General features: G+C 40.8%; 1 pseudogene; it reads left to right on the plus strand.

Annotated features, from left to right (window-relative positions):
- The first annotated feature begins 1,142 nt into the window (after positions 1–1,142).
- Positions 1,143–24,902, plus strand: LOC149212965 (polygalacturonate 4-alpha-galacturonosyltransferase-like; annotated as a pseudogene).

Here is a 24,902-nt window from a genome sequence, read left to right on the forward strand (position 1 = left end):
CTGTTTGTTCCTGTGCAGTCTCCGAAGAACTTACTGGTTCTTGTGTGTCAATAAGTTCTTGATCTTGTGCAATTTCGGGTGAACTTACTGGTTCTTGTGTGTCAGTAGGTTCTTGATCTTGTGCAGTTTCAGATGAACTTACTGGTTTTTGTGTGTCAGTAAGTCCTTTAGTTTGGTCCTGCAACTTCTCTAGAGAGCTTGTTGGTTCTTGTGTGACAACAGGTTTTTCTGACTGCACTTCTTCTGAAGATCCTGTTGGTTCTTGTGTAGCAACAGGTCTGTCTGTCTGAACCTCTTCTGAAGATCCTGTTGGTTCCTGTGTAACAACAGGTCTTTCTGACTACATTTCTTCTAAGGAACCTGTTGGTTGTTGTGTGTCAACAGGTTTTTCTGACTGCATTTCTTCTAAGAAACCTGTTGGTTCTTGTGTGTCAACAGGTTTTTCTAACTGCATTTCTTTTGAGGAACCTGTTGGTTCTTGTGTGTCAACAGGTTTTTCTGCCTGCGTTTCTTCTAAAGAATCTGTTGGTTCTTGTGTATCAACAGGCTTTTCTATCTGAGCAGAGGATTGTGGAATTTCTATTTGTTCATCAACAGGTTCCTTTGTTTCATTTTCAGTAGAAGAGGCTTCCTTTATTGGTTCTTCTACTACTTTATATCCTGCCTGAGTATATATTTCACCACAATTTGCACACATGTATTCATTATCTTTACTTTTCTCTGCTGCAGTCGCTACTTGTGCTAAAATATGCAGGCTGAATTCTTTCTGATATGCTTCCTTGACCCTTATTATCTCTTCCTGATAGTCCTGAATCTGAGATTTCAGGAACTCAATTTCTTCCTGTAGGGCAGGTATAGTAGGCTGATCCTATGGAACAGTAGATTCCAGTGGAGGCAGAGGTTGTGCTTCGTCAAAGTGGTCAAAATTCCCCACAGATGGTTCTTGTGTATCACTTGGGGTAGTGGTTGTTTCTTGTGTTGCAGCCACTTGGTCACTATCACTCTGGGTGTCGGCAGCTGGTTCTTGTGTATCAGCTGTCTTAAGATATGATGTCACGAAGCTATGAATATTCTGCATCTCAGCCTCTGTGGGTGAGGGAGAGGAGTTTCGAGGAGTGGCTGGGGTGCGGATTCTTAAAGCGATGGGTGGTGAACTGGAGGAGTTAGGGGATTCGATTACTACCGATTTCCGTTTTAGTAAAGAAGCAGGGAATTCAGGCGTTTTTCTCTTCCTGCTAGCCTTTAAGGTAGGAACAGTAGTCAGGGTAGCAGGTGCTTTAGTTGGAACCCTAGTTCTTTTCCTTTTTGCTGGGGTTTTCTTTCCCTGCAGATTTTTTCGTTTAAGAAGAGAGATTGGGATATTATCGTCAGAATCATCAGTAGAAATACTGAGTATGGGAGCGGAAGGATTAGTTTTTCTTGGAGATGAGGTTAATTGTGCTGCTGCTTGTTCATTTTCGGTAACATGCAGGGGTGTTTGCTGGGGTTTTTCTGGAGTATGTTCTACTTGCTGAGGGTTTTCCAAAGAGGTTTGTTCAGGCATGTCATCCGTTTGCTGAGGAAGTTCTTCGTCTTGCTGAGGTGTGTCCTCAGCTTGACGAAGAGTTTCCTCTTCTTGATGAGGGCTCTCATGCTCTGGCTGTGGAATTCCTTGCTCCGGATGGGGATTAATAGTGGGTGGAGGGTTGTTTAGAGCGAGGGCTCTGTTGATCAGCAATTGGGCTAGGCGATGATGTTTTAAGGAAAGAACTGGATGCTTCGCTTTCATAGCATATCGTGACATGTTTTTAAGACAACCCAATAGATAATAAGGCATGTTTAATAATTGACCATTTCTTAAGTGATTTAACAGGACAAAGTCATGCTGGTAGATTACCTGGTAGCGACCTTCGCACGTCAAATATTGCTTGACGAATTCAGCGACTCTCGACCATGGTTGGGGTAACGACCGCAATGCTACACCTCTGCCCTTGGTCTCTACTTCCTCGCCCGGACAGAGGAAATCTTGTTGTGCATTCAGAATCAAGTGCTTTTTGTTGAACCAGCATGTGCCATTGGCTGGTAGTCCAGTGACTTCGGCTATAATTTCCTCTGTGATCGGGACTTGAATTCCTTGGATGACAGAGAAACCTTCTGTTAGGTTGCATGCGAATTCCAGAACTTGCTGCTCGTCAAAGTCCGGCAGCCTCCTGAAATACTCTATCCATCCAGCTTGCAGGAAAATTTGATAAATTTCCGGAAAGAGTTCCAGGACTGCTGTCGTGCCAGGTTCATGAGTAATGAGGGTTCCTCCCATGGCTGTTGTCTCAGTGAATCTTGAGAATTCAGAACCGAGCTACCGATTTCAACTCAGAGTATACATCGCAAATGGTACCATGTTGTGGCTTTTACATACAACCGGGAGAATTGAGGGTGGCAGTAATTGGTGTAGTATATCATTATGAGAATTGTTTCGGTAACCCCCCCCCTCCTATGTGTAAATGATATGATTGGGAATGCAATCATTCGATGGTCCTATCAACTTTTCCGCGTTATCTACTATTTAATGCTCATTCATAAACGTGCGTACCTTCGTACTTACCTTTTTTATCGTTGCGCCAAAAAGTATTTTCTTGTCTTCTGCCAGATCATAATAATTACCGCGGATCCAAAAGCATGGGAAATATAGGTGATTTGTAATGATGACGACAGAAAGTGATAGCCGGGTGGTGTAATCATCACAGAGAGTGGTATATTTTATCGAGATTTGTACTTTTAGAGCTGAAGTGGTACAACAGGGGTTGTCGTACGTGAGAGAATTTTGCTGGGAAGGATATTTCATGATTGGTAAGCAATGTCGTGGCACCGGGATTGGTGTTGCGGCAACAGAAATTTACCATTGGGTCAACAAGGATTGGGAGAAAGATGGTTGTGAAAACGGGGAATGTGTCGGAGTAATGGAAGTAGTGTTGCAGCAACAGGGAAATGGTGTTGCAGCAACAGGGATGGTGTTGCAGCAACGGGAAATGGTGTTGCAGCAACAGGGAAATAATGTTGGAGTAACGGAGATGGTGCTGTAGTACCAGGGAAATGGTGTTGCAGCAACAGGGATGGTGTTGCAGCAACAGAAAATGGTGTTGCAGCAACAGGGAAATGGTGTTGCAGCAACAGGGATGGTGTTGCAGCAACAGAAAATGGTGTTGCAGCAACAGGGATGGTGTTGCAGCAACAGAAAACGGTGTTGCAGCAACAAAAAAAATGGTGTTTCAGCGACAGGGATTCCGAGTCCACACAGTAATTCCTTTGAGACTTCTTGTTCTCAGCTACTTCCCAAGCTAACACCTGCAAAATACTGAAATATAATATTGCAATCCTTTGGCAGGATTTATTAGTTTCTAAAAAAACAAGAATATCTAACCTAAGAATATTGCATAAATAATAAAAGTTCAAGTGCTTTGAGGGTCAGCAAGTTCCCCTGGAAAATAATAATGTTTTATTGCCATGCAAGTGGCTTTAAAATCCTCCTTGGAAACTGGCCGCTGATATAACCGAAGTCGGTAACCATTGACTAACAGTGGTGTTCTGTCCCCATCAATTGTTATCAGTCTAACTGTTCCATTTGGAAAAACAGCATCCACTTCATACGGTCCCAACCACCTTGTTCTTAACTTCCCTTGAAAATTCTTGAAACAAGAATCATAAAGCAAAGCCCAGTTACCTTTCTGGAACTTCTTTTGCCTGATGGTTCTGTCATGCCATCTGCTTCTTTGTTGCTGTATCATAGTTGTCTGATGGATGGCATCTAGTCTTTTCTCATCCAAATCCTGAAGCTGCTGCAACCTGGCTGTTTGTGCATCAGTTAAATCAAGGTTAACAGCTAAGGCATTTCTTAAGGTTTTAATTTCAAATTCTACAGGGAAAATAGCATTCTTTCCATAAACTAATTCATAGGGTGAAAAGCCTGTTGTATTCCTCCAAGTGGTTCTATAAGCCCATAGAGCCTCGGGCAATCTCTGAAACCAATCTCTTCTATTCTCCTTTATTGTTTTTGTTAAGATGGCTTCTATGACCTTGTTAGTACTTTCCACCTGCCCATTTTCTTGGGGGTGGTATGGTGTGGTCATTTTATATTTAATATGATATTTTTGGAGCGTGTCTTTGAAGCCATGAGAATTAAAAGGAGGTCCTCCATCAGTGACTAATTCTCTGGGTAATCCAAATCTAACAAAGATTTCTTCGAATAATAATGTTAATACTGCTTCTTCATTAGCTTTAATGAGTGCTTTGGCTTCTACCCATTTAGTCATATAATCCGTGCATACCAATATGTAAACTCTTTGATTAGATGGAGGATTGATGGGACCTATAAAATCTAATTCCCATTTCTCGAAAGGTTCAAGAGTTACCTGGGGGTTAAGTGGCATTTCATCCCTATGGTTAGGCTGACCCATTCTCTGACAGCTGTCACAAGCCTTCACATATTTCCTAGCATCTTTAAAAAGTGATGGCCAATAATAACCCATTCTCAGTACCTTGTGTGTTGTTCTTTTATCTGCAAAATGTCCTCCACAAGGGCCATCGTGACAAGCTTTTAACACATCATAAATTTTGTCTTCCCCAATGCATCTCCGGATTTCTTGATCTATTCCTGTATGGAACAGACACCCGCTTATCCAGCTGTACCTAGCACTTTGTTGAATGATCTTTCTTCTTTCCCTGTGTGATAGGTGTGATGGTAGTTTTCCTGCAACTAGATAATTGGCAATGTCTGCATACCAAGGTGAGTGAGCAGATACTGCAAATAAATACTCATCAGGAAAAGAATCATCTACTGGAGCATTTTCATCAGTTTTTAAAAGAGAAAGAAAATCAGCAACTACATTTTCTTTTCCTGGCCTATCTACAATTGTGATGTCAAATTCTTGTAATAGTAACAACCACCTGGTAACTCGAGCATTTGTAATTGATTTATTCATTAAATACTTAATGGTCGAGTGATCAATGTGCACAAAGGTAGTATAGCCAGTAATATAATGCCGAAATTTATTAATAGCATAAATAACTGCTAAGAATTCTTTCTCAGTTACTGTATAATTTAGCTCAGTTGGTGTCATGTTTTTGCTAATGAAATAGATAGCATAGGGGAGATTGTTTTCTTCCTGACCCAGGACAGCTCCAATTGTCGTGTCTGAGGCATCAGAGGAGATATGAAAGGGTAATGCCCAATCAGGTCCTCTCAAAATAGGAGCTGCGGACAAATGATGTTTAAGTTTATTGAATGCATTTTCGCAGTCATCAGTCCATTTGAATTCAGCATTTTTCATTAATAACACAAACAAAGGAGAAGCTATTTTAGAAAAATCCTTAATAAATCTTCTGTAATATCCGGCATGTCCTAAAAAACTTCTCACCTCAGTTTGTGTTTTGGGGATAGGAAGGTTCTGAATCACCTGAATTTTAGCTGGGTCGACTTGAATTCCTAAAAATGAAATGAAATGACCTAATACAATACCCTGGTTCATCATCATATGGCACTTTTCAGTGCTTAAAGCAAGATGTGCTTCTATGCACCGCTTAAGTACTTTTTCAAGGTTTTGCAGAGCATCTTCAAAGGTCACTCCATAAGGAGTAAAGTCGTCCATGAATATTTCTAATGAATCATTTAACATATCAGAAAAGATTCCTATCACCGCTCTTTGGAATGTTGCTGGAGCGTTGCATAGCCCAAATGGAAGTACTCTGTAGGCAAAGGTTCCCCATGGGCTAGTAAATGTGGTTTTGTCCCGATCCTGGGGTGCAATCCTAATTTGGTTGTATCCACTAAACCCATCTAAAAATCAGAAGAATTTCTTGCCTGCTAAGTTATCCAATACCTGATCAATAAAAGGTAAAGGGAAATGATCTTTTTGGGTTGCTTTATTTAATGATCTATAGTCTACACATACTCGCCATTTCCCATTCTTCTTTGGTACAATTACGAGTGGGGAAACCCACTCACTATCAGATATTGAATATATAAATCCTGCATCTAAAAGTTTCTGAAGTTCCTCTTTCACAATTTCTCTAAGGTTAGGGTTCATTCTTCGCTGGGGTTGACAGACTGGCTGGGATCCCTCCTTAATATAAATACGATGAGTACATAATTCAGGGGAGATCCCTTTCATGTCTGTGTAGTCCCATGCAAATGCCTCTTTGTTTGCTTGGAGTAACTTTATTAATTGCTTTTTTTCATTATCAGCCAAGTCAGGATTTATATTTAGTGTTTTACCAGGTTCAGTTTCAATTGTTGTACTCTTGGAAGGGTTGCCTACTCGTGTCTGGCCTAAATCCTCATCTTTCATGTTCTGCTGGGATTCAGGTTCTAGGATTGCAGTGAAGTGGTTAAATGTTTCAGGATTAACCGAAGATGGTTCAAAAATAAAACTGCTAATTAGCTCATCTTCGGTGGAGTCCTTAAAAGTCAAGGCTTGTCCAATGGTCAGTATTGGTTGGGTTTCTTCATCCTCATAGTCTACCCATACAGAATTGTCACTATTGATCATGGGTGTGGCATGAGGATAGAGGGTGAGCTGTTTAGTTTCCTGCCCGTTGGATATGGTCATTGATCCTGACCTACAGCTGATGAAAGCATCTGCTGTAGCCAGCCAAGGTCTCCCTAGAATCAATGGGTGACCCCCCAACTTTGTTTTAGTCTGTAGTACTACAAAGTCAGCCGGGTAGTTCCAGGATTCTACAAAAATTATAAGATCCTCAATGACCCCCTCGGGTTTAATTGTAGATCGGTCAGCTAATTCTAAGATTGTTGGAGTTTCCCTAATTAGATTTTTCAACTGAAGCGGTTGTGTTGTTTCGAGAGTCATTATATTTATTGCAGCTCCTAAGTCTACTAGAACTTTAAAGATAAAGGTTTTTCCGATTTGAACTGTTACTGTAGGGTGACTAGGATCACCATACTTCACAGGATAATCTTTTTCGGTCATTAAGGCAGTTAGTTCTCCCATCACATGAACTGTGAGGGGATCCTTAGCCTTCCTTCCGGGCTTCTTTATACAAATGTCTCTAATGGTTCTAGCATAAATAGGCACATCTCTTAATGCTTGCAATAATGGGATTTTAACATACAGATTTTGTAACTCTCCTAAAATGTTAAAGGTAGGTTGCTCAAGTGTTTTTGTGAGAGCTAACCGTTTAGGAAAGGGTGGATCTATCGTTTGCTCGTTATTATTAGGTGTTGCTTCTGCTGTTTCAGCATTGTTGTCAGGCAATTTCTCTTTTCTAATTTCTTCTTTGTCAAAGTCAGTGATATCATCTATAATGGGTTCGACAATTCTCCCTGAGCGAAGATGAATATCATTACATTGCAGGGGAGAGACGCGGTGATTATGAATGTCAATTACTTGCAGGGCTTTATTATTGTTTGGATTTGGGTTAGGTTGTACAGGCAGTTGTGGCCTAATTGCCTGATTATTTGGGGGAGTGTTAGATGGTAGGGAGAGAGACTGTTGTTGTTGAGGAAATGGCATCTGTTGGGCTGCCCAGTTTGGATTCCATTGATTGAAGTATGGTTGTTGGGGAGCCCAAGGATTCCATATAGTAGGATCATGGAAAGGAAGATTAGGTTGCTGCATAGGTGGAAAGTTCATTGTATTGAAGGGTGGGTATTGCATTTGATTCATGGGTGGGTAAAAAGGAGAATTATTATTCCAACGATTAAATGTTGTATTAGAGCTCATACCTTGTCTTTGCAGCCATTTCCTCCTCTGTGTCATTAGGTACACTGCTTTAGCCTCTTCTTCGGTCGACTACAGTGCTGCTTTGATTCCAGGAAAAGAGGGGCATTGCTGCGTTTCGTGGTCCTTCTCGCAGATTGTACAGATAGGTATCTTATCCAGTGGGCATTCCCTTAATGGGTGCTTTTCTCTGCACTTGGAACAAAAGATGGCTAGAGCAGCTTCTGCTTTCGCCTGTTTCTTCTTAACTTGCAGAGCATCGATTTGCGACACGAAAGAGCTTAGCATTTTGTTTTTAAATTCTTCTAATAAGTTACCTATTTCAGCTCTTGTCGCTCCTCCACTGGCTGATTTCTGAACTCTTGAATACACATTATCTCTGCTCTTCGATCTGCTACCTGCTCCTCTTGAGCACCTCAGGCAGAGATTGATGATTTCATCAAATTATTCTTTGGAGATGTCTCCTTTTCCTAGCATGTTCAGCATATCCAGGCAATCATCTCTTACCCCTTTTAGCAATATGGTCTTTAGAATGTCTTTACTCATATTAGGATGGTCAGACCTCTGCAGATTATACTGCAGTCTTTCCACAAAATCTTCTAAGCTCTCGTCTTCCTTCTGAACCATTTTGAACAGTTCTTCCTTTCTTTCCCTCGTTCGGCAATAGTCTTGATATTTGGCCAGGGATTCTTCTTTCATCTGGTCCCAGGTGGTGATTACCTGAGCTCCTAAGCTCATGAATCACCTCAGCGCATTTCCTTTTAGGGTTGCTGGAAACAATTTCAGTTTCTGATTAGGAGTCACATAATCATAAGTTCTGCACAATATGTCGAATTCAAGGAGGAATTCGTCTGGGTCCTCAGAGGATAACCCATGGAAGTTGGGTAACGCTGAGAGTGGAATATTCTTCATAGGGGTTGTTCCTCTCGGAAGTTCCCCAATAGGAAATTCCAGGGTAGAGAGCGAATTTTCCCCTCTTCCTTCCGTTCTGTTGTCCTCCATTGGTCCTTTCCCTGAATCACTTAATTTGTCTTATGTATCTTCAGGTTCTTTCACCAGTTCCTCAGTGTTTTCTGGTACTTCCAGCTTCCTTTCAGGTCCCAGTACTTCCTCTGTTTGTGGGTCTATTTGTGAGGAGTATTGGATCTGCGGTCTCCTGGAACTCGTCCTCTGTGATGTTTCGGCCTTCGAGATGATCTCGTCAATAAAAGTCTTTCTGCCTCCCCTGCTGCCTGCGAAATTAGGTTTCTTGCGCCCTCTCATGCACCTGTTATTTTCACCAAGAAACCATTAATGCTTTTTAGAAATATTTAGTTGCCTTCCCTGCGAAATTAGGTTTCTTTAAGTAAAAGCAATTAATTAAACCATAAATCTGGAAGGCAAAATGATGGATGCTCTGTTGGCAGAGGATCAGGACCCTATCCTCCAGGTGGGGATGTTCAGCACCTGCCTCTGTAATTAGACTACTAACGCACACTGCATTCTAATTCACCGGTGAGAGACAAACTCAAATAATTAATGAAACAGAGTATTAGCAAAACATAAACACCAGAGGTAATGCTATGAAATCCAAACAGAGTACTAGAAAGAAACTATTGCAAACTTACACACTGACAAGAAAGTAAATGGGTGAATCTTGTGAGGAAGGTGGGCCCAGTCCCTCTCACAAGATTCCCCAGGAACGAGAAGACTGAATTAAGTGCTCAAAACAGTTTTATATTCATCTGCCAAAAAGATCCCAGTATAATAAGTTCAGCCTTGCTGAAGTTTTCAAAATCTCACTTTACAGATTGACTATATACACTGACGGATCGATCCCCTTTCTTATGTAGATGTCTCCTCTTTATAGAGGAGACATCTATTACAATAGAGTATTACAGCTCATTCAGTTAATCCTATTCTACCAAAAATAAGAAGTACAGAGCACTGTTACAACAGTATGACAATATGTTCTTTCTTAGGTTCTGGCTGTTACACAGCTGGTAACTGACTTCGACCGTCTTCTCGGGATCTTCACATTCCTTTGCCGCTTCCCCATGTTGTTACTACTTTAGGCGATGCTGACTGTGTTCTTCTTGCTTTAGACATCTGCTTAATTATGTCGCGTCAGGGTTCTTTGAATAGTTGCTATTTGTTATATGCAGCTGTTACAAAATAGCTTGCTTTAGGTGATTGCTATTGCTGACTGTAGCAACTACGGAGTTGCTGCTTCTGGTGTTGCAGCAACTGAGTAGTTGTTGTTTCCGGTGTTACAGCAACTATACATTATATTTCCTGCAAGCTTAAGACAATTACTTGACAGTTTAGTCAGATTTTCCAAGGATAAATACAAAGATATTCACAAATATGCAATGAACAATTAAACATATATATGCGGAAAGTTACTTCGTACCTTGGGGTAATTATGTCATTATAAAATCAAAAGCTTTCAACCTATGACTGCAAAAGGATAATAATACGGCAAAAAGATAAGGTCAAAATAGGTCAATTCTGAGTCCCAACACTGGAGTCATACAACAAAGCCCAATCTCTCGGCTGAAATTGCTTGTCATGGAGATGTTGGTCATGCCACACCTTTCTCTGAAGTTGAACCACTTCCGAGTGAAGGAGGGCCTGCATTCGGTGCTCATCCAGTCCATTCAGCTGCAATAACCTCTCTTGTTGTGCATGGCTGAGATCTAGGTCCAGCTGAGCTGCCATCCTCAAAGTGTTGTATTCAAACTCAATGGACAGCAAAGCTTTCTTCCCATAGACCAGCTCATAAGGTGTGAAGCCGGTGGTGGTCTTCCAAGTGGTGTTGTAAGCCCATGTGGCTTCAACCAGGCGATCTACCCAGTCCTTTCTGCTGCTACTCACCACCTTAGTCAAGATCCCTTCTAATGCTCTATTGGTGACTTCCACCTGCCCATTTGCTTGAGGGTGATAGGTGGTGGAAGTCCTATGCTTGATCTTGTGATGAGCTAGTAGATCTTCAACCAGGTTGGATGTGAACTGCCTCCCTTGATCGGTGCCCAGATCTCTTGGATAGTCAAACTTATAGAAGATGTTTTCTTTTAGGAACTCGGCCACCTTTTCTTCTGTTGCTGCTTTGATTGCTTTAGTCTCTGCCCACTTTGTCAAGTAGTCAGTACACACAATGATGTAAGACCTTTGCCTCGAAGGAGGGTTGATTGGGCCCACAAAGTCCATGCCCCACTTCTCAAATGGCTCAAGAGTCACTTGAGGTTGGAGAGGCATCTCATCCCTTTGGGTCGGTTTCCCCATTCTTTGGCATTGGTCACACTGACTGACATATCTTCTGACATCTTGATGAAGTGTGGGCCAATAGTAGCCTGCCTGCAGGATTTTGAAGGCAGTTCTCTTTGCTGCAAAATCTCCTCCACAAGGCCCATCATGACAAGTGAGGAGGATATCACAGACTTCCTCCTCCCTTACACAACGCCTTAAGATCTGATCGGGGCCAAGCTTGAACAGATTGCCCCCGATCCAAGTACATGAGGCACTTTTTCTGATGATTCTGCTCTTCTCTCTGGAAGATAGGTGCGGAGGGAACTGTGCTGAAACAAGGTAGTTTTCTATATCAGCAAACCATGGAGAGAGTACTGAAATAGCAAACAGATGTTCATCGGGCATCTGGTCATCCACTGTTCCATCCTCATCTGCAGACAAATCCAATCTAGATAAAAAGTCACCAACAACATTTTCTCTACCTGGTTTGTCAACAATGGTCAAATCAAACTGCTGCAATAAAAGTAACCATCTAATAATACGAGCATTCACATCTAGCTTATTCATTAAATATCTAATTGCAGCATGGTCTGTATGCACAAAGGTCTGGTAACCAGTAATATAATGTCGGAACTTGTTCAGTGCATGGACCAAAGCCAAGAATTCTTTTTCAGTTACAGTGTAATTCAGCTCGGCTTTGGACAAGTTTTTGCTAACAAAGTAAATGGCATATGGAAGTTTTTGCTCAACTTGTCCTAAATCTGCACCTATGGCTTTGTTCGAGGCATCAGTGTGGATGTGGAAAGGTAGGGCCCAGTTTGACCTCTCAGAATTGGGGCTGACACCAACTTGTCCTTCAATTCATTTAAAGCCCTCTGACAATCGTCAGTCCACTTAAACTCCACATCTTTTGCCAACAGGCCAAACAATGGTGAGGCTAGGTTGCTGAAATCTTTAATGAATCTCCGGTAATATCCTGCTAATCCCAAGAAACTCCAGACATCCCTTACCTTTTGAGGAGGTGGAACCTTCTTGATGAGAGCAATTTTTTTAGGATCCACCTGTAACCCTTGGCAAGAAATGGTATGGCCTAGCACGGTCCCTTCAGTCATTAGGAATTCACATTTTTCAGGACTAAGGGACAAGTTCATCTCAATGCATTTGGTTAGGACTTTTCCCAGATTGGACAATGCTTCCTGGAAGTTGGCCCCATAAGGAGTAAAGTCATCCATAAAGATTTCCACTGCATCATGGACCAGCTCCGAGAAGATGCTCAAGGCAGCTCTCTGGAAAGTAGCAGGAGCATTGCATAGCCCAAAGGGAAGAACTCGGTAGGCAAAGGTACCCCAAGGAAAAGTGAAGGTGGTCTTATCTTGGTCTTCCGGGCTGATTTGGAATTGGTTGTACCCGCTAAACCCATCCAGGAAAGAGAAGAACTTCTTTCCTGCCAGTCCATCCAACACTTGATCTATGAAAGGTAGAGGGAAATGGTCTTTCTTGGTAGCTTTCTTCAGTTCTCGGTAGTCCACACAGATTCTCCATTTCCCATTTTTCTTGGGAACCAACACCAGAGGGGACACCCATTCACTATCTGAGATGGGGTAGATGAATCATGCATCCAACAGTTTTTGCAATTCTTCCTTGATAATATCCTTAAGAGCTGGATTCATTCTCCTCTGGGGTTGCCTAACCGGTTTACAATCCTCTTTGATGTATATATGATGGGTATAGACCGAAGGATGGACTCCTTTCATTTCCTTATAGCTCCAAGCAAAAGCAACTAGGTGGTTGGCCAACAGACTACACAGCTCCTTTTCCTGGGAAGGAGATAGGGAGGAGCTGATCTTCAATGCTTTCTCAGGGCCGAACTCCACATTCTTGACTCTGGGAGTAACAGGGTTGGTTGTACAAAGATCCACTAAGGTGCTAGCTTGGGCATCCTCCACCAATTTCTCTAAGGGTAGTGCACTGGAAGGTGGATTCTGGATCAAGGTCTCGATCAAGTCATCCTCGGTTGGGGGTCTCTTCTAGTGGTATCTAAGGTGCACAAAGGTGCTGAGTACACCTCGTCTTCCTCTCCTTCTTCCAACTAGAGTGGTAATTCATGCTCTAAGGAGGGTTGGGCAGGAGGCTATAGGACTAGCTGCTTGGACATGGGACCATTTTTGATGGTCATGTTTCCTACACGACAACTTATGTAAGCATCTGCAGTAGCTAACCAAGGCCTTCCCAAAATGAGAGGATATCCAGTAAGCTTTGCCTTTGGTTGCAGAACCAGGAAGTCTGCAGGGTATTCCCAAGAGTCAATAGAGAACAAGACATCCTCCACAATCCCTTCGGGAGTCACGGTGGAGCGATCTTCTAGTTGCAGTACTGTCGAGGTCTTCCTCAGGGAACCCTGAAGATTAAGTTTGAGCATGGTATCCCTGGTCATCACATTAATGGCAGCCCCCAGATCGGTCAAGGTGTGAGGTATGATGGTGCCATTGATGTGGACATCTACTACAGGACTTCCAGGATCTAGGTACTTTGGGCAGATGACTTGTCCTAGCATAAGGTCAGACAATTGTCCTATGACATTAATGGTTGAAGCATCTTTCTTCCGCCCGCCTGGGTGTTTGAAGCACCTTTACTTAACCAGTTTGTTGTATATTGGCACATCCTTGATGGCTTGGAGAAGTGGTATTTTCACACACAACTGCTTGAGCTCACCCAGAAGCTCATCCTCCTCTGGGTTGGTTTGTTTGGTGACTGTTAGTCTCTCAGGAAAGGGTGGAATAGCTTTTGGTTCACTTTCCTGTTTGTCTTCTTCATCCTCTCGGGGAGGAGGTTGGCGATCTAGTAGAGTCTTTCCAGATCGAAGATTGATCTCCTGGATCTCCATAGCATAGGTAGGGCATGAGGTTTCCCCAGTGTATACCTGTTGGGCCTGTCTATTGTTGGGGTTCGGGTTCGGTTGATCAGGCATTTGAGGTTGCCTTGGAGGAGCAGGGGGTAATGACTGAGGTTGAACTGGTGGTGGAGGCAAAATGGCAGGAGGAGTGTTGTATTGGGGCCTCCACCCCTACTGAGGTGCATTCCATTGAGGCTGTGGCTGGGCATGTGAATGATATGAATGAGAAGTAGGTTGAGTAGGGTACTAAGGTGGATAAGACCATGGCGGAGGCAAGGACCAGGAAGGATGAGCAGGGGGACCCCAAGAAGGAATAGGAGTCGATTGGTTGGGGCTGTAATAAGCTTGATGTGCCCCTTGCATTCCCTAATGATAAGATCTAGATCCTTGTGGCCTCCTTTGGTTGAGGTAATAGAGAGGTTCAGTGGGAGCTTCTGTCCCTTGGTACATGGCTTTAAACCCAGGTAAGGTTGGACACTGATTTGTAGGATGGTCCTCCTCACAAACGAAACGCACTTCAACCGAATGCAATGGGCATTCGTTCTTAGGGTGTCTCCTTGTGCACCTAGGGCAGAAGACAGCCAAGGCTCTCTCAGCTTCCTCTTTCTTTTGCTGGATCCTGAATGTGTCTAGCTACATGGCAATGGTCTGTCTCACCTCACTCTTGAGATCTTCTAATTTATTTACAAGCTCATGTTTGGAGAAAGGGACACTAATTGAGAGGAGGTTTCCTCTACCTCGTTTCCGAGCTGCCCTGGAGTGGTTTCTAAACACAGTTTTGATGTCCTCATAAGGCAGTTGGTAAATGTCCCCCCCAGCTAACATGTGAAGGGTATCTAAGAGGTCTTCAGGGACTCCTCGGAGCAGGACCAACTTGAGGGATTCAGGGTCAAGTGTGCACCTGGCCCACTTATAGCTAAGTTGGAACCTCTCCTCATAATCCTCTAGGGACTCATCATTTCCCATGGTCATCCGAAATATTTCCCCCTTGGTTTCCTTGGACCTACAGTAATCCCTGTACTTGGTATTGAAAGCTTGCTGCATCTGAGCCCAAGTGGTGATACTATTCCCAGGTAATCCCATGAACGAGCACAATGCTACATCCTTAAGAGTTGAAGGGAAGAGTTTCAGCTTTTGCTCATCTTCAGTATAGTCATAGGTTCTACAAAGGACAACAAACTCAAACAGGAAGGTATCAGGATCTTCAGTAGTCAGTCCATGGAAGTGAGGTAAGGCGGAGGGGCTAATGTTCTTCATTTTCATCTCTCCATTGGTCTCTCAGATGGGGAAGGCACCTTCTATTCTCTCATCTTCTCTTCTATTGTCAGCCATAGCTTCAGATGGAGTGGTCTCTAACTCTTCTTCTTCTATAGGATCTTTGTCTATCTCAGGATGTTCACCTATAGTTTCTTCTGGGTCACTGTCACCAAAGAAGAGAGAAGGGTGATTCAGTGATGTGGTGGGGGTGTTTGGTAGGAATTTGCCTAATTTATCTCGGTTCCTACGAGGCATGAAAGGGAAAAGGATTTCTTTTTCTTTTGATTGCTTTTGATTTTTTCTTTGGTACCTGCAAAACTGAAACAGATTGATCTACAACTAAGTATAAAAGATGCAGAATTAAACTGAAAGCAGGAAAGAACTAATCTACTTTGCTCAAATGAAATTGCACGAATGGAAATGCTAGTCTACGCTTGCAGAAAGGAAATGCTAATCTATGAAAGCAGGAAATGCTAATCTATGAAAGCAGGAAATGATAATCTATGAAAGCAGGAAATGCTAATCTATGAAAGCAGGAAATGTTTATGCTACTTTTGCAGAATGGAAATGAAATAAACTACTTAGCAGAAGGCAAGAGTAAGAAAATAGAAGAAAAGCAACAATTACTAATACTCTGACGCTTCCCCGGCAATGGCGCCAAAAAGATGGTGGGCTCCAGTATTGTAGCAATAATGCTACAACTCTTGGAGCTTCCTATCTCTAATTTTATCAACCCGGTAGTTCGTACAAACTTGGAAGCGACGGTGTTGTATGCACAAGTACTAGCTCTTGTCGCAACTATCACTTGGTCAGTTGGCACAAGTCTTCTAGGGCTCAAGCCAACTTCTATATGCTCTCAGAAGAAGCTTGCTAAATGATGGACGAAGGCTATCTCAGAGGAAATTAATCTACTTTGCAAAAATGAACTGAAAGCCAACCAAAACATGGAAACCCTAGTAAACCCTAATCTGACTAGCTTAACCTCTAGGATGCAATGGATGGAGTGCAAGCGTCTGGAAATGATGCCATTACTTCTAATGATGTAAAATGCATGAACTTAAACTACTTTTTATTGAAAAGAACATGTTTTTCTATTTTTGCTTAAATGGTTGGAGTGATGATGATTTTGTTTCTTATTAGGGTTTGGTTGTGTAGAGGTGGTGTGAAAGGAAGGGAAGCTTGGGAAAGGTCAGGGGGGCTAGGAGAGGTCCCAGGGGATCCTTAGCATCAATCTACAGAAGTCTCAACGGTCGGATGCTCGGCAACCAAGTTTGCAGGCTTCTACAGGATGTCTGCGGGGGATCCTACAGGAAACTCAGGGATTCTACAGGAAGTCTGCTAACTTCTACAGGATGCTCTACCATGGGAGTTTTAGGTGATGGTGAGGTGATGGAGTGGTATGGGTGGATAGGTAAGGTGGAGATGGAGCTTGTGATGACTCAGGGGTAGAGAAATAGGACAGAGAAAGAGTGCACGAAGTGGTTGGTGGATAGAAGGATGGGATCAACGAAAGGTCAAAAAGATGAAGCTACGTGGGCAATGAAAGAGTTGGAAGGTGAACGAGCTGAACAGAGGTCGAGTAGATGGCTTTAGGAGAGGTTAAGAAGAAGAAAAAGGAAGTAGAAGGATATGGAGCAGTGTAAATAAAACAAATTACTTATGTCTTGCATCAAAAACGAGAATTCATTAACCTATGCTACCTGTGCTATTAAACCTATGAACAGCAATGTAAACCGAGAAAAGAAGTCGTGCATGGAGTGCAAATGTAGAAGTATGGTTCAATATCAAAAGTGCATGGATGGATCTTCAATGAAAATGACTATGTTGCAGCTTGCATGGAAGTAAAAGACCGCGTTCTTTTTGGTGGTTGATATGGACTGCACCCCAATCCCTAAACAAAGATGGCAGTGAAGGCACGAACAACCTTTTTCTTGGAGCTCTAGTGGATTACAAACCTCCTACTCTGATCTAGATAACTGAAAGTGATTTAACAATGAACTAACCCTACGCAATTCTCATTAACCAAATCAAATCAGCAAACTGTATTCTTTGAAATGCATATCCAAACAAGGAAACACAATGCTGGAAAGAAAGGTGAATAACACTAAAAGAAGAGGAGATCTATTGCTCTCAGGTTGGGCCCTAACCTGAGAGATATAGATCCCTTAAAAACTCAGAATTAGATCCAAATCTACTTGCCTTTATTCATAATCAAAAGTCTAATGTCATGCCAAAACTGGCTTACAAAACAACAAAAACCGAGTTGTAACTTGTGCTCAGAGATTACAATAGTAATTCCAAAAATCAAAAAGCTTCTAACAAAGGCTACGACCTTCATATTTATACAAAATGAGGATCAAGCTGGCTTCCTTCATTCATGGAGCTTGGTTGTCCAACTGAAAGTCAAACTGTTGTAAAACTGTTGATCCTGTAGAACGTGTTGGCTGCCTTTAAGCTCAGTGGAGAGAGCTGTTAGAGCTCGGAGTTAAGGTGAAAAGCACGAGGGAAGTCATTTAAAGCTGTAGACAACCTCCCTATAAACATGCAATGCCACCTTTTCTGTCTCCTTGTCTCCTTCTGCGTGGTCTTTTGCTCTCCTCAATGCCAAAAACCTGAAATCATCATGTATTAGCCACATAGATATAATGCCTGCCCTTCTTCCTACAAACAACACGAATATACTAAGAAATGAATGCATAAGTCATAAAAGATGAATGGTTGAACAAGGTAAGTAGGCCAATATGAGCCCAAATTGTACCAAAAATTGGGGCTCATCAAATTGAAATAGAGAGGAATTATTGAGGATACTGGAGCTCTGTCATATGTTTAAAATCACTCTTATCTATTAATCTATGGGGTTCATAGGAACACGCAGATGACTGGAGAAAGCAGAGTTTAACAGAGAGCATTGACTCTCTCTTTCCAAAGGAGGAAAGTATAAGAAACCTGCTGCATTTGGATATCTTAAATTTGATTTCTCCACTATTGAGCAGAGAATTGAAAACAAATTTTATTTGTTGGGTAGGTGATTGATGTCATAACAACTATCACAAAGGACTCGGTAAAGCTAAACTTAAATATTGTTGGATGGAATGACTTGTTGGATGGAATGAATTATCTTCCTCATGGGTATTAGAAAAGCCCTTCGAAGTAAACCAAAGGGATATTACTAACTCTGAGGTACGATTGGTGAAGATTTTGGTTATTTTCTCTATTGAACATGTAAGCAAACCTATGTGATGATGATCTATGTAGTTGAGTAGGGTTGTATTAAGCAGGAAGTGAAAACTGACATTGGCTGGGGTGCTTCTCTATTTCTAATGGTGTACATCAAGCAGAGGCAAATGAGTTTTGGAGACAACTCAGAAAAGTTACATTCGCAACAAGATGGTGTGATCTTCAATGAAGAAGGCAAGGAAAATCTTGAGGGGGGTAAAATGAATGACAAGATGCATAAAAAAATCTTCCAATGATGAAGAACTTCTTACGAGGTTTCAAGAGGATGACACAGGAAGTGAACATCAAGACGTCAAAGAGAATGCTCTTGATGGTAAATTTTGATTTTCCCTGGTTAACTGATCTATGATGTTGGTAGCCTACTGTAAGGTAATGTTTAGTCAAACTCCTAGGACAATGGTTGTTGTAATGAAACCATTTGTGGCTTGAAGAAAGTCCAACAAAAGTTTCGCAGAGGGTAAAATTCTTTGTTGCACTAGATCGCTACTTTTTGTTCTCATGGAAAAACAAATTGTTATATTATTTTCCAAAATCCTTTTTGAATGTTACTTCTCCAATAGAAAAATTTTATATTTCTTAGATTTTAGCATAGTATGCTTTAATTTATAGTAGTTTAATGCTTACAACAATTGAGACAAAAGAGGAGGGAGAAAAGGTCAACAGAGCTGATTCAATAAGATGAAGAAAAACGAGTTGAGCTTGAAAATGCAGCAATTAAATGTTCCAAGGAGGTATATTCTGCTGTCCTAGAAAAATACTATGTTTGGAGGCTTGAGAATGAGAACGAGAATTCTAACTATGCTGTTAGATTGATCCGAGACCAACTGATTATGGCTAGGGTGTATTCAAGCACTTCTCAGGCTAGGAATAATCTTGATTTATACCATGAAATGATGCTTCGTATCAAAGAATGTCAACGTACATTGGGTGAGGCTAATGCAAATTCTGATCTACCTCAAAGGTAATAGTTTTCACATTGGTTGCTTCTAAATCAAGAGTAGTAAGTGCTTCCATTTGCATTTGGTGTTCATATCCTTTGTTTCTTTTAAAGTTGCAGTATGTGTGTCAATCTTTCTGCTTTTCATTCTCTTTTTCATGGCTGATAATTGATATGAATGTTTCAGTTCACCTGAGAAGATCAAGGCTATGGGTCATGTCCTATCCAAGGCTAGAGAACAATTTTATGACTGTGGGATAGTAACAAAGAATTTGCGAGCCATGCTTCAGTCTACAGACGAGCAAGTAAGGACCTTGAAAAAGCAAAGTACATTTTTAAGTCAGCTGACAGCAAAGACTATTCCCAAGGGCCTGCATTATCTGTCCATGCAATTGACCATGGATTATGTTATCTCAAAATCAGACCCTGGAAGGCTGCTGACCAGGAAGACTTCAAGTAATTGTTTCAAACCAATCTTTTGACTAAGGTTTAGCCTCCTCAGCCTGAGAGGGCTCTCTCAAAAGGTTATTGATTTTGATTTAAAAAATAAGAGGGCTAACTCTTGTGAAATAATAGTGACAAATATGAAGGTTGGACAAACATTACATAAGTTTCCATTGGGCCTATGGAGTCAATAAAACCTCAGCAAATAATGATACAACCTTTACATAGAAGTCAGGGCATGTGGCATTTAAATGTTCAAAACACAACTCTTATAAAACCACAGTTCATGAATGTGTACAGAAAATCAGAGCAGCATAAGTGAATTCTGAGTGATTACACATCTATGCAACTGTAAAATAAATCAAGGATAAAGTAAAACCACACATCTTGAACATAGAAACACTTTATGAATCCTGAGAAGAAAAGCAGTTCTATTATATTACTGAACTTTGTCTTTCTACATAAGCCAAAACAGTACTCTGTTTTATAAAATCTCCAACCCCCATTACATAGATGTTCCAGCTATATATAGAATCCTTATTCTAACTACTTCGAGCTTCCTCCTCCAGCATGAGGGGAACTCGATAACTGCCTCTAATGAAACCTATTAGCTATTGAACTAACTAATAATTACAATAAGGAACTGACTGTAGTGTTTAAGAGTTCTAAATTAACTATGACTCTAACTCCATTTTGCATGCATAATGACTTCTTCTTATTCTCTGAAACCTGGTCCTCTTTCAACTTGGCTGAGCTGGATGTTTAATACTCCATAGTGATCTTGAACGCTGAACCTTTCAACTGCTCAGAAGTATTAGGAGATTTCCCTTACTTCTCGGCTCCAGTTTTCCTCAAAATGCTCGAATGTACCAAGCATGTTTCTAGCCTTTAATAACCCATAATATGGAACACTGCCACGTTCTGGATGTGTTGTGAGCTGCATCGATTTACATGTGTGCAAGCAAAAGGTCCTTGTATGCAAAAGATTTGCTACCTCTTGAACGGTGACAACATGGATATCACAGAACTTTAAAAATGGGTTGAAATATTCCACCTTTTTAAATCCTCCACCTGTCTTGTTTTGATTGGCTAATGTCATTCCCGCTGATATCTTGTATACCCTTTTGGCGTTTCCTTTTCAAAATTTTCGCTCAAAATACAAAACTGCCTGTTCTGTGTTAAAATCATCACCTTCAGCAGTTTCGTAGCGCACTACGAAACTACTGAATTATTTAAAACAGCATGCCTTTACCCGAGACCTTTGTCACCGAAACATTTGATTGCCAAAACTCCCTTCGATTTTTCATATAATAGCAGGGATTTACATGTCTTCAAAAATAGTAAGACTAAGCAAATTTTACAAAAACTTGGAACAAAACCTCCCTTTGAAAAAGAAAATTCATTTGGCAGCTAACTGGCTTAGCTGTACCTTCAGGTCTTCAATCTTCTTCTTCAGAGCTTTATTCTCAGCTCTTAATTGCATATTTATTTTTCTAACGAACTGGGCCTCTTTGATGGCTGGTACTGTCCATGTGTGAAATTGTGCATGGCCATCAACTACTGAATTCATCTGGTCTTGAAAAATTTTAGTCTCACCCCACAGAGCTTTACGATATTTTGTATACACATCTGCATGTTTTCTAACTGCTTGCTTCAATTTGGCAATCTCATATTTGGCTGCTTCTAATTGGCTCTTTATGACTGCTATATTATCCTCTTGAGATGTGATGATTGTTCTGCTTGCATTATTTTGCCTAACTCTCTCGATTGCCTCTATCTTTGACAGTGCTTCTTTTACTTGCTTCCTTGTAATAGGTCTTCTGGGTTTTAAAATGAATTCTTCTCCTGGCTCATCGAACTTGAGCTTTTTTGAGGCTTTAGACTTCTTGGCAGTTTCTGGTGATGACTGTGTCAAATCAATATGAACTGGTTCAAACTGCTTGAATTCAATGGCCTGTAATAAATCATTCAAGCTTGCCTTGGATGCTGGGCTCTCTTCAACAGCTATGGCTTTACCCTTTTCTTTGTTTATCTAGCTTCTTGTCCTTACTCTTAAAACTGCTTCAGCTCTACTTGTTTCAGGAACAGTCTTCTTATCATAAGTTTTTTCCTTTTTTGATTGTTGAGGTTGATCCTGAATGATTAGTGGCTTCACTGGTTTGCTTAGCTGTGTCTTGGTTTGCTTTTTAGCTCTTGCTTCCTTTTGGAGCTAAGCTATTGTTAATTCTCTGGCTGGTTGTGGTGTAAGGCCAGTCTTGCTTTGAAATCCAGCCATGAAAATAAATGAATTCCAGTCTCTGCCTATCTTTTGGAGGCCATCTAACACTAGCAACTTAATCAAACCATGATGAAACAAAGAGCTTTCACAGTCCTCTTTCCTTAGCTGCACTTTATCACACATTTTACCGATACTGCGAAACAAATAAAAAGGAATGTCTATGGAGATTTTTCCCGTGAAATGCAAGAGCAGTTTGAAATGGTAAGAATAGACCTTATTGTACCTTCCTTCACAGGTCAAGTATTTCTGAATGCAGGTGAGAAGAAGAGCATAATGTTCCTTGACATAATTTCTGGGCACTGCTTTTGTTAAGTCTTCATTTACATATGCCTCTTTTAAAAACTCTTTACAAGGGTTCATATCAAACTTAAAATTTTTAAACCATTCTTCCCGTCCTCGTGGGATCTCTGTCACAGCAGCTATGGCTTCTAGAGAAACTTGTACTTCTAGCATAGCTATCTTTGAATTTAAACCAGTGAAATTTAGCACAAATTCTTTGGTTACCTGCGCATGTCCTCCTTGTAGCTTCTTGCAAAAGTTCCAGCAGCCGGCATCTTTGAATGCTTTCTTCACGCCTTCATCCCTCAACGCTATATCCAAGCCCTTAGGTTCAGTCCTCTAGCATTTACCGGATCTGTGCTCTTTTCTCTCCATTTTCCTTTCAAAATCTTCACACACACAGAGTCTAACAGCTTCAGTTGCAATAGTAGTTCAGTTCCTTTTAATTCAGCCTCGCTTGAAATTAGGCTCGCTTGAAAACAGCCTCGCTTGAAATCCAAATTCTTTGTCACTCATGCAGCGCTTACGACTATCATTAAGTACATCCACGGTAAAATCCCTTAGGAATGATATTTCTGTGCATGTTGACAGAGCTAATAGTGGGATAGTGGCAAATGAGTGTTCAAACGTGATACGAGAGGTACAAAAACTGACATGAGTGGACACAACTGATGACTTGGATAACAGACTTGACCTTTCAGGAAAGATTCGCTGCAAAAAGCACGAATCCATGATTTCGCAGCGCTGTTAGTTTGAAATTCTAATAATGCGCTGCGAAACGGCCTAATCATGATGCGCTGCGAAATTGCTAAACCATAATTGCGCTGCGAAACTGGCCAATGGGATTTATGCTGCGAAATCACTAAAAGACACGATGACTTGGACATGGATAAGACATGACTATGGAACAATGATGGATGAATTAGAACCAATGGGAGTCGAGTATGGTTTAAGTTAAGAACTTTAACACTCAAATCCTAAGTAAGACATATAAAACGAAATCAACTTGACACAGACCTTTGTACTTGGACTAGGACAAACAACTATATGCATAAAAAATTTTCTTTAGTTCTAAGTGAAACAGATTATTACTTGCTTGCCCTTGAAAAGCGAAATTTCCTTAAAAGGACAAGTTGGAGGATCCAACTCTTCATCACTATGCATTATTTTTTGACAATGTATTGGTTGCATCTGTGGTTGTGAATTCAACTGTGATGAATGCTAAGGTGAAATGTTATGAATTTAAAATACTCTAAAGTTTGGAAGTCCAACAGTTTTTTGCTGCATTTTACATTTAATATTTGGATCTCATTGTAGTTGATTTACTTTTGTTTGCAAGAATCTCATAAACATGTATTTCATCTTGTCACAGACAAGTTAAATTTTGGGGCCATGAAAATGTGGTTTTTACCTAATCCCCCAAGGAAAGCTGCGATACATGTAGAAAATGTTGATGATTTTAAATGGATCAATTCCTCCGATTTCCCTGTGCTTCGCCAACTTGAATCCGTAGCTATGAAAGAGTATTATTTTAGCGCAGATCACTCAACTATACTCTCAGTACATTCCCCCAATTTGAAATATATAAATCCAAAATATTTATCCATGCTAAATCATCTTCATTTCTATGTTCCACAAGTTTATCCAAAAATGGACAAGATCCTTTTCTTGGATGATGATGTTGTGGTGCAGAAAGATTTGACGCCCTTGTGGTCAGTAGATCTTCATGGAAAGGCTAATGGTTCAGTGGAAACTTGTGGAGAAAGCTCTCACCGGTTTGAAAAATACGTTAATTTTTCCAATCCGCACATAGTAAGGCACTTTGAGCCTAATGCTTGTGGTTGGGCATATGGGATGAATGTATTTGGTCTCAAAGAATGGGAGAAACAAGATATAACTAGAATATATCACAAGTGGCAGAACATGGCAAGTGTGTAGCAAGGAAAATTTTAAGGATGGAAAATTTTCTTGAAGTTTAAAACATTGGCGAATCTCACTAATCCCTAATATGCAAATTATAAATGTTTATTGATATATTTGTAAAATTATTCAAATTTATAATTATTTTATATATAGTCTCTATATAATGTTGGCGATTTTTAAGGTAAAATAATTTTATATTCTAAAATTTGGGCGAATCTTCTTTTATAAAATTGGAAATTGGCGAATCTTTTTTGTGGAAAAATCATGGAAAATTAGCCCACTGGGCGAACATTAGCCCCTAAAATTTTCCATGGTGTGTAGTGTGGTTTATTTATGTTAATTCCTGTGATGCTTACTTTAAAGTATTTGAAGTAAATCTGAAGTAATTAGCTAGAAAACTTAATGGGTTTTTCTTTGTTCGATTTCTAAGTTTTTCTTTTATTGTATGTCAGAATGAGGATAGAGTGTTGTGGAAGCTTGGAACACTACCCGCTGGATTAAACATTTTATGGCCTGACCCATCCTTTGGACAAGTCTTGGTATGTGCTGTGTTTAGGATATAATCCTAGCGTGGATTGTTGAGAGATTGACAATGCAGTTATTGTTCATTACAATGGGAACATGAAACCTTGGTTAGAGCTAGTAATGACGAAGTGCAAGCCTTACTAGACAAAATATATAAAATATGATCATCCTTTCTTACACAGTGAAATATAA

This window comes from Pinus tabuliformis, chromosome 1_1, assembly GCF_031772625.1.
Source record: "Pinus tabuliformis cultivar Carrire ecotype Pingquan chromosome 1_1, CPIR1, whole genome shotgun sequence".
NCBI classification, from domain to species: Eukaryota; Viridiplantae; Streptophyta; class Pinopsida; order Pinales; family Pinaceae; genus Pinus; species Pinus tabuliformis.